The following is a 15,369-nucleotide window of genomic DNA, read 5'->3' as shown; positions in this document are numbered from 1 at the left end:
TAGACCACCAGCAAGACTAATAAAGAAGAGAGGAGAATCAAATAGATGTAATAAAAAATGGTAAAAGGGATATTGCCACTGATCCCACAGAAATACAAACTACCATCAGAGAATACTACAATCACCTCTGAGCGAATAAACTAGAAAATCTAGAAGAAATGGATAAATTCCTGGAAACATACACCCTCCCAAGACTAAACCAGGAAGAAGTTGAATCCATGAATAGACCAATAACAGGTTCTGAAATTAAGGCAATAATTAAAAGCCTACCAACCAAAAAAAGTCCAGGACCAGACAGATTCACAGCTGAATTCTACCAGAAGTACAAGAAGTGCTGCTACCATTCCTTCTGAAACTATTCCAATCAATAGAAAAAGAGGGAATCCTCCCTAATTCATTTTATGAGGCCAACATCATCCTGATACCAAAACCTGCAGAGATGCAACAAAAAAAAGATAATTTTAGACCAATATCCCTGATGAACATTGATGTAAAAATCCTCAATAAAATACTGGCAAACCAAACCCAACAGCATATCAAAAACCTTATCCACCATGATCAAGTTGGCTTCTTCACTGGAATGCAAGGCTGGTTCAACATATGCAAATCAATAAGTGTAATCCATCATATAAACAGAACCAAAGACAAAAACTATATGATTATCTCAACAGATACAGAAAAGACCTTCGACAAAATTCAACAGCTCTTTATGGTAAAACTCTTAATAAACTAGATATTGATGGGACATACATCAAAATAATAAGAGCTATTTATGACAAACCCACAGCCAATATCATAATGAATGGGCAAAAACTGGAATCATTACCTTTGAAAACTGGCACAAGTCAGGGATGCCCTCTCTCACCACTCCTATTCAACATAGTGTTGGAAGTTCTGGCCAGGACAATCAGACAAGAGAAAGAAATCAAGGGTATTCAAGAAGGAAAAGAGAAAGTCAAATTGTCCGTTTGCAGATGATATGATTGTATATTTAGAAAACCCCCTCATCTCAACCCAAAATCTCCTTAATCTGATAAGCAACCTCAGCAAAGCCTTAAGATACAAAATCAATGTGCAAAAAGCACAAACATTCCTATACACCAATAACAGATAAACAGAGAGCAAAATCATGAATGAACTCCCATTCAGAATTACTTCAAAGAGAATAAAATACCTAGCAATCCAACTTACAAGGAATGTGAAGGACCTCTTCAAGGAGAACTACAAACCACTGCTCAAGGAAATAAAAGAGGACACAAACAAATGGCAGAACATTCCATGCTCATGAATAGTAAGAATGAATATTGTGAAGATGACCATAGTGCACAATGTAATTTATAGATTGAATGCCATCTCCACCAAGCTACCAATGATTTTCTTCACAGAATTGGGAAAAACTACTTTAAAGTTCATATGAAACCAAAAAAGAGCCTACATTGCCAAGACAATCCTAAGCCAAAAGAACAAAGCTGGAGGCATCACGTTACCTGACTTCAAACTATATTACAAAGCTACAGTAACCAAAACAGCATGGTACTGGTACCAAAACAGAGATATAGACCAATGGAACAGAATAGAGACCCTGGAAATAATTCCACACATCTAAAACCAGCTGATCTTTGAAAAAACTGACAAAAACAAGAAATGGGGAAAGGATTCCCTATTTAACAAATGGTGCTGGGAAAATTCGCTAGCCATATGTAGAAAGATGAAACTGGTATCCTTCCTTATACCTTATACAAAATTTAATTCAAGATAGATTAAAGACTTAAATGTTAGAGCTAAAATCATAAAAACTCTAGAAGAAAACCTAGACAATACCATTCAGGCCACAGGCATGGGCAAGGACTTCATGACTAAAACACCAAAAGCAATGGCAATAAAAGCCAAAATTTAGAAATGGATTCTAATTAAACTAAAGAGCTCCACACAGCAAAAGAGCTACTATCAGAGTGAACAGGCAACCTAAAGAATGGGAGAAAATATTTACAATCAACCCATCTTGCCAAGACCAGCTTAGTCGGGAGACTCTAACCCAGCAGCGCTAGAGGAATTAAAAACACACACACAGAAATATAGAGGCGTGAAGTGGGAAATCAGGGGTCTCACAGCCTTCAGAGCTGACAGCCCCAAACAGAGATTCACCCACATATTTATTAACAGCAAAGCAGTTATTAGCATTTGTTTCTATAGATGTTAAATTAACTAAAAGTATCCCTTATGGGAAATGAGGGGATAGGCTGAATTAAAGGGATAAGTTGGGCTAGTTAACTGCAGTAGGAACATGCCCTTAAGACACAGATGATTCATGTTATTGTTTGTGGCTTAAGAATGCCTTCAAGTGGTTTTCTGCCCTGGGCAGGCCAGGTGTTCCTTGCCCTTATTCCTGTAAACCCACAACCTTCCAGCTTGGGCATTAGGGCCATTATGAAAATGTTACAGTGTTCCAGAGCTTTTGTTTATGGCCAGTCTTGGGGCCAGTTTACAGCCCGATTTTGGGGGGCTTGCTCCTAACATGTCTCCCTTCTTTGATTTGCAAAGAGATAAAAGCAAGGTCAGCTTTGTCACAGTAAGCTACTTCTCACAGGAGTTGGGATCCACATCTGCAGACTATACAAGGACAAATAACATAGATTAAAAGCACAGTCATCATTGAAATCACAGAGCTTACAAGTGTTTTTATCCATTTTAATGGGTTACTAACTGTCAATTTGTCTGCAGCTCCTTTAAGCACTCCAGTTCCTGTCATTAAGGTCAGGTGTGCCTGGGATGCTTTAAATATTTGTTCTTTTAATTTTGCTATATCCAAAAACAAGTTTGTGGAGTATCCTTCTAGAGGCTTTCTTATTCTTTCCCAAATTTTGCTCTTATTAAGAGCATTTAATAGTTTCCAAAAATCCGTATGTTTAGCTCCTAGAGTGGGCCATATCATTTGAAGTTGAAGTGCCACCATACGGCCAAGGTTCCAGATAATGGGATCTTTTGCCATACTTCTTAACATTTCTAACATGTGGTCATTTTGTTCAGATCATCTGAACATAATGTGACTGTGGCATGCAGACAGAAAGGTGCAATTCAAGCTAAACATTCCCTTAGGGGACCAATTAATAATGATTCCATAGGAATCGTTGTGCAGAACTTCTGCCTGTTCTGCAAAGCAATATTCCTAAACAATAAAGTTTGCTTTTTCTCACTGGATCCAATCCTGTTTATAAATAGGTTTTTGAGGGTGGTATGCCTCAATTATAGGAGCAGATTTATTATGGTAAATACTGAGATCAGAAAGCATGTGTAACTGTATCATAGAGTGACTGCATCCAGGCATTATTACCAGCCCTTATTGAAGGAATACTCACAGTAGTGGTGATATAGCTACCATTAAATTATGATAGCTACCATTAAATTATTAGTTGTGACTAGTTGTCCCATTTTCCTCAGGTTTTCTTCTGCCATCTGTGACAGCTTCTTCATCTGTCCCCAGATGGTTGGCTGTATTTGACGGGTGTTGCTCGTGACAGTTGGGGTCCTCCTCTGCATCAGTCTTGACATGGCTGCAACCTGGGGGTCCTCGGGATCCTCCCGGAATCTCTTCCTCAGCATCTGGCTCATGACAAGGTTTCAGGTGTCTTGATGGTATCCAACTCAACTGTTGATTTTTTTCTGGAGAAATACAAGTATAACCTCTACCCCAAGTTATTATTGTACGTATTTCCCAACTTTCTGTTATTGGATCTTTTCACCAAATAATGCTAGATTCAATTGTGTATGGGCTGTCCTATAATCCCTATTTTTCCTCCTTTTCTGTTTTCGTCATCAGTTGGTCATCTGTATGAAATCATAGCTGGGCATTTTCAATTAAATGTGTGGAGTGAACCATGTAGGAAGAGTCAGAAATCACATTAATAGGCATATCAAAAGCAATCAATACTTCAATTACAGCTACAAGCTCCGCTTTTTGAGCTGAAGTACAGGATGTCTGAAAAACTACATTTTGAGCCAGAATAAGAAGCTTTACCATTACTAGACCCATCTGTAAAAACATTCTCAGCACCTTCAATTGGTTTAAATTTAGTTATTTTAGGGAGAATCCAATTAGTTAATTTCAAAAACTGAAACAACTTGGTTTTGGGAAAATGATTATTGAGAACACCCACAAAGACAGCTAAATGGGTTTGCCAAGTAAGACTATTTATAAAAGCTTGCTATATTTGTGCCTTTGTGAGAGGCACAATAATTTTTCCAGGATCATATCCATGTAATTTAACAATCCGAGTTCTCCCAATCTCTAACATAGTAACGATTTGATCTAAATAAGGAGTTAGAGTCCATGAATTAGTATGTGGAAGAAAAAGCCATTCTACTAAGTCCTGTTCTTGGACAATAATACCAGTATGTGAATACTGAGTGGAAAAAAATAGCAAATCTAGAGTCTTCTCTGGATCTATTCTAATTATTTGAGCTTTCTGGACTTGCTTCTCAATCAGTTGTAACTCTGCCTCCGCCTCCTTTGTTAATTGCTGATGGCTAGTAAGACTAGGATTTCCTCAAAGGATAGAAAACAGATTAATCATGGCTTAGGTAGCAATGCCTAGAGCAGGTAGTATCCAATTAATTTCAAAGTCATTTAATGTTTTCAGTTGATCCCTATGTATGGTTACCTTCTGTGGCACAACGGTAGTGTCATTTACTAAGGTCCCCAAGTAGGAATAAGGACTAGTAGTCTGAATTTTGTCAGGAGCTATAATTAAACCAGCACAAGAAATCAAGTTTTGCAAGTGATCATAACATTGGAGTAATATTTCTTGAGTGGGGGCAGCACAAAGTATATCATTCATATAGTGAATAATGTAACACTGAAATTTTTTTATGAGTAAGTTCAATTACTTGCCCCACATACATCTGGCAAATTGTTGGGCGGTTTGACATGCCCTGTGGCAACACTTTCCAATGATAATACTTAACAGACTGGAGGTTGTTTACTGCAGGAATTGTAAATGCAAACCATTTACAGTCTTTCTCAGCTAAAGAGATAGTAAAGAAACAGTCTTTTAAATCTATGACCTCATTAGAGGCCAATTTTTTGGAATTATAGCAGCAGAAGGCAATCCTGACTGTAATGTTCCCATAGGTTGTATAACTGAATTGATGGCTCTTAAGTCAGTTAACATTCTCCATTTACCTGATTCTTTCTTAATTACAGAAAATGGAGAATTCCAAGGGGAAAATATTGGAGCTATGTGCCCATTTTCTAATTGTTCAGCAACTAATTTCTCTAAAACCTCAAGTTTTTCTTTACTTAGCAGTCATTGTTCTATCCAAATTGGCTTATCTGTTAACCATTTTACAGGTATAGATTCTGGAGGCTTAACAATGGCCACCATCAAAAATTGTTTCCTAATCTTTGGCAGGAACTTTGTTTTTCTGCTTGAAGTGGTTCTTTCAATCCTTGCAAATTTTTTTCTAGTCCTGTACCAGGGACATACTCCATTTCATGCATTGCATGTTGACTTTGAGGGCTGTATAATTGTTCTGGAATTAGAACTTGTGCTCCCCATTGTTGTAATAAATATCTTCCCCATAAATTTATAGGTACAGAGTTATAATTGTTGAATATGAAAAGGAAATGAATACATCCTCTATATATCTCCTAACTTCTGAGTCCAGCACAAACACATTCTCCTATATATTTCTTTTCAAACTTCAGAAAACATCAATTGGGAGATCTCCGATAAGAATGCTAAATGTATAATGTTAACCAATTGTAATGCTGTAACTGAGAGAATACTCATTCCTGTAACTTACATATCCTGCTTACATCAGCTATAAAAGCAAGCACTCACATTGTTCGAGGCCCTCTTTGTATGCTGTGAATGGAGGATCAAGTTCGAACTTGTAGTAAAGATCCTGTTTCATTGGCTTTGATTCTCTGGACTTGGTGGTCTTTGGGAACAAACGGTCTGGGTATAACATCTGGGATGCCCGGGGTTCCCTAAGCTCACCAGACTCCCCTGGTCAAGGATTCATGAAAGATCGATCTATTGATAGGTGAGCCGCTGTCTCCTCGCTTTGTCTATCTGTGTTCGTTCTGAATCTGAATCTGTGACTACAGGTCTGAAATTGAGCGGCTTAGTCCCAAGCGGACGCTGCTTATAGGACAGCTGGAGACCAGTGGGACACGTCCCCTGGCTCATCTGATCTAGATTGCAATCTGAGCTACCAAGCAGCTAACTCTGACTCGCTTCCGTGCGCCGCTATATCTGGGCTGCCGGAGCTACCATCACAATCCGAGCAGCTAATCCTGACCCAGGCTACCGCGCATCACGCTATGATCTGGGCTGCCGGAGCTTGGATCGATCTGAGCAGCTAACTCTGACCCGCAGCGCTGGGCCATGAATAGCTGTCAGAGCCATCACCATCCGAAAGCAGCTAATCCCGACCCAGGCTTCCAGTGCTGGCGATCTGGCTGCTGCGAGCGCCATCACGATCCGAGAAGCAGAATCCTTGACCTGGCTTTGTGCAAAGTGGCTTACATCTGTGCTACCGGGAGCCATGGGTCTGTGCTACCGGAGCTGCTTATGCATCCAGGCCCGTGCATGCTTCTGCGATCTGTGCTACCGAGCCGCTGTTGCATTCAAAGCCCGGGTACGCTACATCTGTGTTACCGAGCCGCTATGTCTGTGCTACCGAGCCGCCAGACCAGATGCCGGAGCGAAGGCTTGGCGATTTGGGGCAGCAGCTGTCTCTGACCCGGGCTGCCGGGCGACTCACATCTGAGCTGCCGGAGCGATTTATGCATCTGGGCAGAAGCTGTCTCTGGACCCGGCTGCCAAGGCTATGACTTGATACTAATAATAAGTCAGATCAGATTTCCTTACACGATTCTAACCCACATTCCTTTACAGAAGAGACTACAAATTATTACAGGATAGGTAATACCTAGAGCACCTCTATCTCTCCTTACAAGTATTTTCAAAGAAGTAAGAGCAAGGCCATGATCTTAGTATAGAAATCAGGAAAAGGAAAGCTAATTACTCTTGTGCTGCTCGAATGGCCTGCCTTTGATGGGTGGCCAATTTAAGGATGTTCCGATTCTGCTGTCATCACCAGAGTAAAGTCCAAGATTTTCTCCTCCCACTTGGGCGCATATGGCCACTCTAGATCAAATCCCATATATCCTTATATGGCAGGATCTAAGGGAGAACCCCTACTTGGCTAACCTCTTTCCAATTAGCCCTGAACCCTGGGAAGGCACCTCGGGTTGCTCGACCACTAAAATCCAAGAACCAACTGCCCCCATCTGTTCACCTGATAGGGACCACTGGAAACAGAACCCCCTGTACCCTCTCTTGGGCCCCAGACCCCAGCCCCGGGCTAAGCTGCGGGAGGAAGCAGGCGATGGAGGCGGCCGCACACACGTGGGCCATTGAAAGGGAAAGTAACTTGAAGGGCTGTGGGCGGACACGATGTGACTTCGGGCTGGTCAGCCCCCCTCCCAGCCGCCTAACCCCAACAACCCCAAAGATTTCTTACTGGCTTTTACTGGATAGTGTCATGTTCACCCACCGCCCACTTGGGATGATTGTCGGCCCTCAATCTTGTTCACAATGGAGGAGTGAGAGAGAATACAGGTAGAAGTGAGGCTGGTCTGGGGGACGATGGTCAACCGACTGCCACAACCCCACCATAACATGACTTTCTCTGACCAGGCCGGCGAGGGACTACAGCAACACGGCAGAAGGTAGGGGACGGCTATGCCTCCCTTTATCGCCACAGACTCTACTTTATGGTCTCCCGGCAGCTGCTCAAGCCCACTAATTAAGAGATACTCTGTCTCTGCAGGGAAAGAGAGAGCCCAGCCACCTACTTAGAAAGATACTAATGGAAGCTTTTAGACAGTACACCCCATAGACCCAGAGGCTCCAGGAAGTCAGCAATACTTTAATGTCCCGGAAGCATTGTTCTGGTGATCCCCAGGCCACAATCCAACTGACAAGTGAGGGAATCTGTCACGGGATTTTGATAGACTATGGATACCGTTCTGAGAACTGAACCAAACTCTTTATCAGGCAGCACGCAACCATTTAATTGGATGACGAAGCCGAATGGCTATCCAACAGATCAAAAAACCGCTCTACTTTCTGCACTTCCGGCACTGGGACTACCTATCAACAAGCCCTTCCACTCTATTAATGGACGAGAGTAAGGTGTCGCCTAAGGTGGCAGCAACAACTCAGAACTTAGGCCCCCGGGTGGGAGGCCGGCTGCCTACCTGTCAAAGAAGTTAGACCCAGGCTGTCGTATGGCCCCTTGGTTCCTCAATGATTGCGCCACGGTTTGATGGTACAAGATGCTGATAAACTGTCATAAGTCAAGAATTGTGGGTCGTTACCCCACATGCCATCGAAGGTGTACTCAAACAGCCACCTAATCGATGGATAAGTAACGCCTGCTCACCCACTCACCAAGGACTATTACTAAACTTATCAGATAACCTTCCTGCCCCCAACGACCTTTGCAAACCCCCGCCTTTGCTGCTGCCCGGTCCCTGACCTGGACGGGCCACTCCATGATTGCACCGAGATAGCTCGTGGTGCACGGAGTTCGAGAGGACCTGCAGGACCCCCACCTCCCGACGCTGACCTCGCCTGGTTCACTGATGGGAGCAGCTTCATGCATCAAGGCCAGAGGTACGCTGGAGCGCAGTGACTTCAGAGACTGAGGTAATCTTAGCGGAACCCTGCCTCTCGGGACATCGCCCGTGTCGAGCTAATAGCGCCACCCGAGCTCTTTTACCTATATGGCAGGGAAGAAGCTGACAGTATGCTGGTGACAGCCGATATGCTTTTTGCCACGGCTATATTACGCTACATGGGCCATTTTACAGGGAGCTGCAGGGTCAATCTACAAGGAAAAGAGATAAAACAAGCAAGAGATCCCAAAAGCAGGGCAACCCTGTTAACAGCGCTATGGAAGCCAAAAGTTAGCCATTGTAAGATTACCCAGAGCATCAGAAACCAACACCCAACTGCTCAAGGCAACTTTCTGGCAGACCAAACTGCAAGAAATGGGCAAAGGCTCCCAGCCAACTTTTGTACCTAGCTCCTTGACTCCGGGCCTCGACTGCCATATATTTCGATTATTCAGAACAAGACTTCCAATGATTGACAAGCCTCTGAAACAAATCCAGAATGGGTGGGTGGACTGATACCAATGACCAAACCATCCTACCAGAAAAATTAGGACAACAAGTAAAGAATGACATTCAATCAACCACCCACCTGGGTGCTCTCAAGGCGGATGATAGACCTGATCAGACGCCTAAGCTCAAATTCAGACATACAGCCGATGGCCAGCACGTGACAAGTTGCAAAGTCTGCCAGCTTAACAATGCCTACCCCAGTCCCAGGCTGCAGCGGGAACAAGTTTAGGGAACCAGGCCCAGTATCTACCGGGAAGCAGATCTTACTGAAATAAAGCCAGGAAAGCACGGGTATCGTACTTACTTGTCTCTTTGTAGATACTTTTCAGGGTGGACTGGAAGCATTTCCAACCAAAAGAGAAACCGCTCAGGTTATAGTAAAGAAAATTCTGGAAGATATCCTCCCCAGGTATGGCCTCCTGGGTCCAGAATGGGATAATGGGCTGGGCTTTGCCAAGTATAAGTCAGGATTTGGCTTCCCCATCCAAATTGGAAACTACATTGCGGTCACAGGTCCAGAGTTCAGTATAGAAAGGGATGTGAATCGGACCTTGGGAAAGAGACCTTTAACTAAATTGACTATAGAGACTGGCGCTAATTGGGTGGTCCTTCTCCCCACACTCTGTTCCAGGCCCGTAATACCCCTACAGACTCAGGGCCTACCTCCTTACAAAAATCATGTGTATGGCAGACCCCACCCTGGTCTCTCCCGGTCTAAAAGATGACTGCTAAATCTGAAACAGAAAATGCCCTGAACCTTATTTTTCCCCACAAGCCTTGCAGAAATTCATCAAGAGATCTGGCCCAAGCTGAAAGAGCTATATATGAGACCGGGTCCCCACCGACACCCCCATCCGTATTCAGCCGGAGACTAGTCCCAAGCTGGGCAACACTGACAAGAGACCCTAGAACCCAGGTGGAAGGGACTACTCCAGGCAATTCTGACCACAACCACCACTCTGAAGGTAAGGGGCAAGGCATCGCTCGCGGATCCACTACACCCACGCTGCCAGTGGACCCAACCTCTCCTGACCTCTGGAACCAATCACAGTAGTAGCTGAAGCACTGGCTACGTGACCGTGTGGACAGAGCTAAGAACAACCCCTTAAACTCCCACCTCTGCGCTTGGTAATATAGCTCACTGCAAACATGTGCTATGTAGTCCAGCCTCTAACGCTAGGACGCTTCCTAGTGGTCACAAGGGGGGAAAACACCCCACCCAGCCTCTGCAGCATCAGTGCAGTGCTCCCCACATCAACAATCTCTAAGGGCCCAATCGGGCACACTCTTCTGGTGTAACAGGACATTCCAAGGACCCATCTAGTCCCTCTCTGTTACCAACCTACTGTGTCTTCCTGTCACATTAGTTCCCTGTCACCCTCTAATACTAATCACATGGTTCCTGGTACACTGGTAACTGGACTAGTACTGCTATTCACTCCAGTCCCTAGACCTAGACCTGCATAGCCACATTTCTTTCCCTCATTGCAGGAATCTTCCCACCGCAGACCTCATTGGCGTGGGATGGCGGGAAAGCCCCTAGGTCACACCTCATAGAAAGCAACACATTGTACCAACAACTTGCTGCCATGGAGGAGTCATTGAGTCCCTTTACATCCCTTCATGCAGCTCACGCCCCTTAGCTCTAGGTAACCTTTGTAGAACCGAGGCCCAGACCTACCACTGCCAGGAAAAGGTGGTACATGCATGTTTCTAAAAAGAAGACTGCTGTTTCTACATTAAATGAATCAGGGCTTCTGTAGAAGACCAGGTCCAACAGGGTTACGCAAGTTAAGCACTTTCAGAAGCAAAACACGCAGTTTGCTTCAGCTGCAGACCAATGGTGGAATTCTATGTTTTCTCTGTTCGCCCCCTTCCTTGACCATCAAGTCTACTATTTCTGCCAACCTAGGACCTTTGTGTTACAATAGAATTTTGCAGTTTGCTGGACAGTGTTTTGACACTGTTCACTTATGGTCCTCAGAGCCCAATACCAACTCCCATAAACGCTGGAAACAGAGTCAGACTTATAAGACCCAAGATTGGCTCTAGAGTTACCTGAAAAGAAGGGGAAATTGTTAGAAATGAGGCATCCCCATATAGGGTTTCCCAACTTCCTGAGTCCACACAACACATTCCTCCATATTTCTTCAAACTTCCAGACATCACCTGGGAGATCTCCTCATAAGGAATGCTAAAATGTATAATGTTAACCAATTGTAATGCTGTAAATCGAGAGAATTACCTTTTGTTCCCCTGTAACTTTACATATCCTGTTTACATCGGCTATAAAAAGCAAGCACTCACATTGTTCCGAGGCCCCTCTTGTATGCTGTGGAATGGAGGGACCAAGTTCGAACTTGTAGAAAGATCCTTGGCCGCTTTGGCTTTGACTCTGGACTCTGGTGGTCTTTGGGGAACAAACGGTCTGCATAAATAAATAGTCCCAGGTTGTCCATCGGGCCCCTCACAAAGCAAATATAACTACTTTGAGATTCTTTCAGTGGTTTTACCATAACTGCAACTATGTTAAATTGAGCAGGTTGAATTGGCCACGTGGTAGCAAAGCCAGTGCTGTAGAGAGAAATGATTGAAATGTCCACTACTGTATCTACCAAACCTTTAAATTTCTTTCCTTGAATAGTTATTTCACAGGTAGGGTGTTTATCAGTAATTTGATTTATCCAATAAGCTACCTTGTCTTGTTTCTTTGTGCTTCCAAATCCTCCTGTTCATTTAATTTCACGTTTTCCCATTCCACAAATGGCACAATCAGATGCTATGCGCTCTCCTGGCTCTGCTTTCCAGGGAACAGAAGTAAATACAACAATTTGAATTTCCCCATTGTAATCTGAATCAATGACTCCTGCATGTATTTGTACCCCTTTTAAACTTACAGTAGACCTTCCAAAAAGTAATCCTGTTGTCCCTGCTGGCAAGGGTCCACAGACTTCTGTTGGGACTTTTGTGGGGATTTCCCAGGCAGAAGACTCACAGCTTTTGTGCAGCATAAATTTACTGTGGCACTACCAGATGTGGCAGGGGACAGACATTGTACAGGGGTGAGATAATGGCCTGAGCCAGAAATGCCCCGGTTTAGAATGGGGCCCGGGACAGGCCTCTCAAGGTATTTCTCAAAATTGGGTTCCCATCTTTATCAAACTTGGAGTGACACTGACTAGCCCAGTATTTTCCTTTTTAACATTTTGAACACATTTCAGGATCAACAGTTTTATTTTTTCTCCTTTCTTGTGGCCTGACTCACTGATTTTTTCTGCATTCTTTTTTAGTATGACCATGCTTCCCACAGTTAAAACAAGCTCCAGGAAATGGAGTATTTCCTTTATCCACTCTCAGTCCTGCCATTGCCTGTGCCAACAAGGTAGCTTTATGCAGATTACCTCCCGGTACCATCACAGGCCTTGATATAATCAACTAAATGTGCTTTCCCTCTGATAGGTTGCAGAGCAGCCTGGCAATTGGGATGAGCATTGTCAAAAGCTAATAACTGCAACAAGGTATCCTGAGCAGCCAAATCTGCAATCATCTTTTAAAGAGACTCCTATAACCGAGCTATAAAATCAATGCATGGTGTTGCAGGAAGTCAGGGACCCCAAACGGAGGGACCAGCTGAAGCCATGGCAGAAGAACATAAATTGTGAAAATTTCATGGACATTTATCACTTCCCCAATCAATACTCTTGTGTTTTCCTATGCCTGTCTTTACTTTAATCTCTTAATCCCGTCATCTTCTTCGTAAACTGAGGAGGATGAATGTCGCCTCAGGACCCTGTGATTGTATCAACTGCACAAATTGTTTGTAGAGCATGTGTGTTTGAACAATATGAAATCTGGGCAACTTAAAAAAAAAAAAAAAAAGAGAGAACAGGATAATAGCGGTGTTCAGGGAACAAGAGAGGTAACTTTGAACTGGCCACTGGTTAGCCAGAGGGAACAGAGCTATATTTCTCTTCTTTCATAAACAAATAGGAGAAATATCGCTGAATTCTTTCTCTCAGCAAGGAACATCCCTGAGAAAGAGAATGCACCCTGAAGGTAGGCCTGTAGACGGCCCATTTTAAGGCATCCCGTCTTTTATGGTTGAAGCCAAAGGGATGAAATAAGCCCCGGTCTCCTATAGCGCTTCCAGGCTTATTAGGATGAGGAAAATTCCCAACTAATAAATTGTGGTCAGACAGGTTACCTGCTCTCAAACCCTGTTTCCTGATAAGATGTTATCAATGACAATGCATGCCCGAACCTTCATTAGCAATTTTAATTTCACCTCATCCGGTGGTCCTGTGATCTCGCCCTGCCTCCATTTGCTTTGTGATATTTTATTACCTTGTGAAGTATGTGATCTCTGTGACCCACACCCTATTCGTGCACTCCCTCCTCTTTTGAAAATCGCTAATAAAAACTTGCTGGTTTTACAGCTCGGGGAATATCACAGATCCTGCCAACATGTGATGTCTCCCCTAGACACCCAGCTTTAAATTTCCCTCTCTTGTGCTCTCTCCTTTTATTTCTCAACCCAGCCGAGACACTTAGGAAATAGAAAAGAACCCACGTTAAACATTGGGAGTGGGTTCTCTCGATAGTATGATTCTCTGGGTCCCTGTTTTATAGCACTAAAGGAAGGGTATTGTTCCCCACCTGAAGTGATTTTTTTTTCCCCCCAAGCTCTAACGCACACTCCTCTAAGCTGTTCAATGGCATCATCCTTCATGACCAGTTGTGCATCTAAACCAGCCCAGCCGCCAACCCCCAAATGTTGGTCTGCAGTTATATTAATTTGAGGTTGGGCCTGGGCATTGCTAGCAGCCTGAACGGAAGCTTCATCTGTGCACCAAGTTTTAAATCATAAGAACTGAGAAGGACTTAGACAAGCTCGAGTAAGAGCATCCCAGTCAGTAGGAATCATTCGACTGGAAACAGTAACATTCTTTAACAGTCCCATTACATAAGAAGAACCTGGTCCATACTGACTTATTGTTTGTTTTAGTTCTTTGAGTAATTTAAAAGGAAAAGGCTCAAATGCAGCTGTAATATTTCCCTGTTGATCTGGGGGGTGTATTCCAACAGGGAACTGCCAAGCCTCTAAATCACCCTCTTGTCTAGCTTGCTGAATTCCTGCCTGAATAGAACTAAGAGCCATCACTCAAGGTGCTGCTCGAACAGTCACTGGGGCAACTACTTTTTGCCCATGTCCTCCAGAAAAAAAAGATCTGTGGGGTCATTTTCTTCAAAATATTAAGGAGGGGGTGCAGAAGGGTAGGGATGAACCTCTCCTTCCTTTGCCACTTTAGCTTTAGCTGGCAAATAAACATGCTCTGTAACCACTTCTGTTACTTCGCTGTACTCTTGTTCCTCCTCATTATCAGTGTGAAAAAGTTCCAAGGTGAAACGAACCAGACCCCAGACCTGTCCCATTGTTAGCCTGATGCTTCCAAACTCCCCTTCTTACTCACCACGGGGATTGCTTTAAGAGTACTCGGGTGTCCTCCAGGTAGTTTTCCGTTCCAACCTTTGCTCCGATGACCCTTTGACCTGCATTCGATCCCCCATGAATGGACACCACTTGTCCAGACCAGCTCAGTCAGAGACACCCTAACCCAGCAGTGCTAGAGGAATTAAAGATGCACACACAGAAATATAGAGGTGTGAAGTGGGAAATCAGGGGTCTCACAGCCTTCAGAGCTGAGAGTCCCAAAGAGAGATTTACCCAAGTATTTGTCAACAGCAAACCAGTCATTAGCATTGTTTCTATAGATGTTAAATTAACTAAAAGTATCCCTTATGGGAAATGAAGGGATGGGCTAAATTAAAGGGACAGGTTGGGCTAGTTAACTGCAGCAGCAACACACCCTTAAGACACAGATCGCTCATGTTATTGTTTGTGGCTTAAGAATGCCATTAAGCAGTTTTCCACCCTGAGTGGGCTAGGTGTTCCTTGCCCTCATTCCCCTAAACCCACAACTTTCCAGCTTGGGCATTAGAACCATTATGAGCATGTTACAGTGCTGCAGAGATTTTGTTTATGACCCATCTTGGGGCTAGTTTATGGCCAGATTTTGGGGGTCTTGTTCCCAACACATCTGACAAAGGGCTAATATCTAGAATCTACAAAGAACTTAAAAAAATTTACAAGAAAAAATCAAACAACCTCA

This window comes from Papio anubis, chromosome 2 (assembly GCF_008728515.1).
Source record: "Papio anubis isolate 15944 chromosome 2, Panubis1.0, whole genome shotgun sequence".
In the NCBI taxonomy this organism is placed as follows: domain Eukaryota; kingdom Metazoa; phylum Chordata; class Mammalia; order Primates; family Cercopithecidae; genus Papio; species Papio anubis.
Note: the sequence above shows the minus strand (reverse complement) of the source record.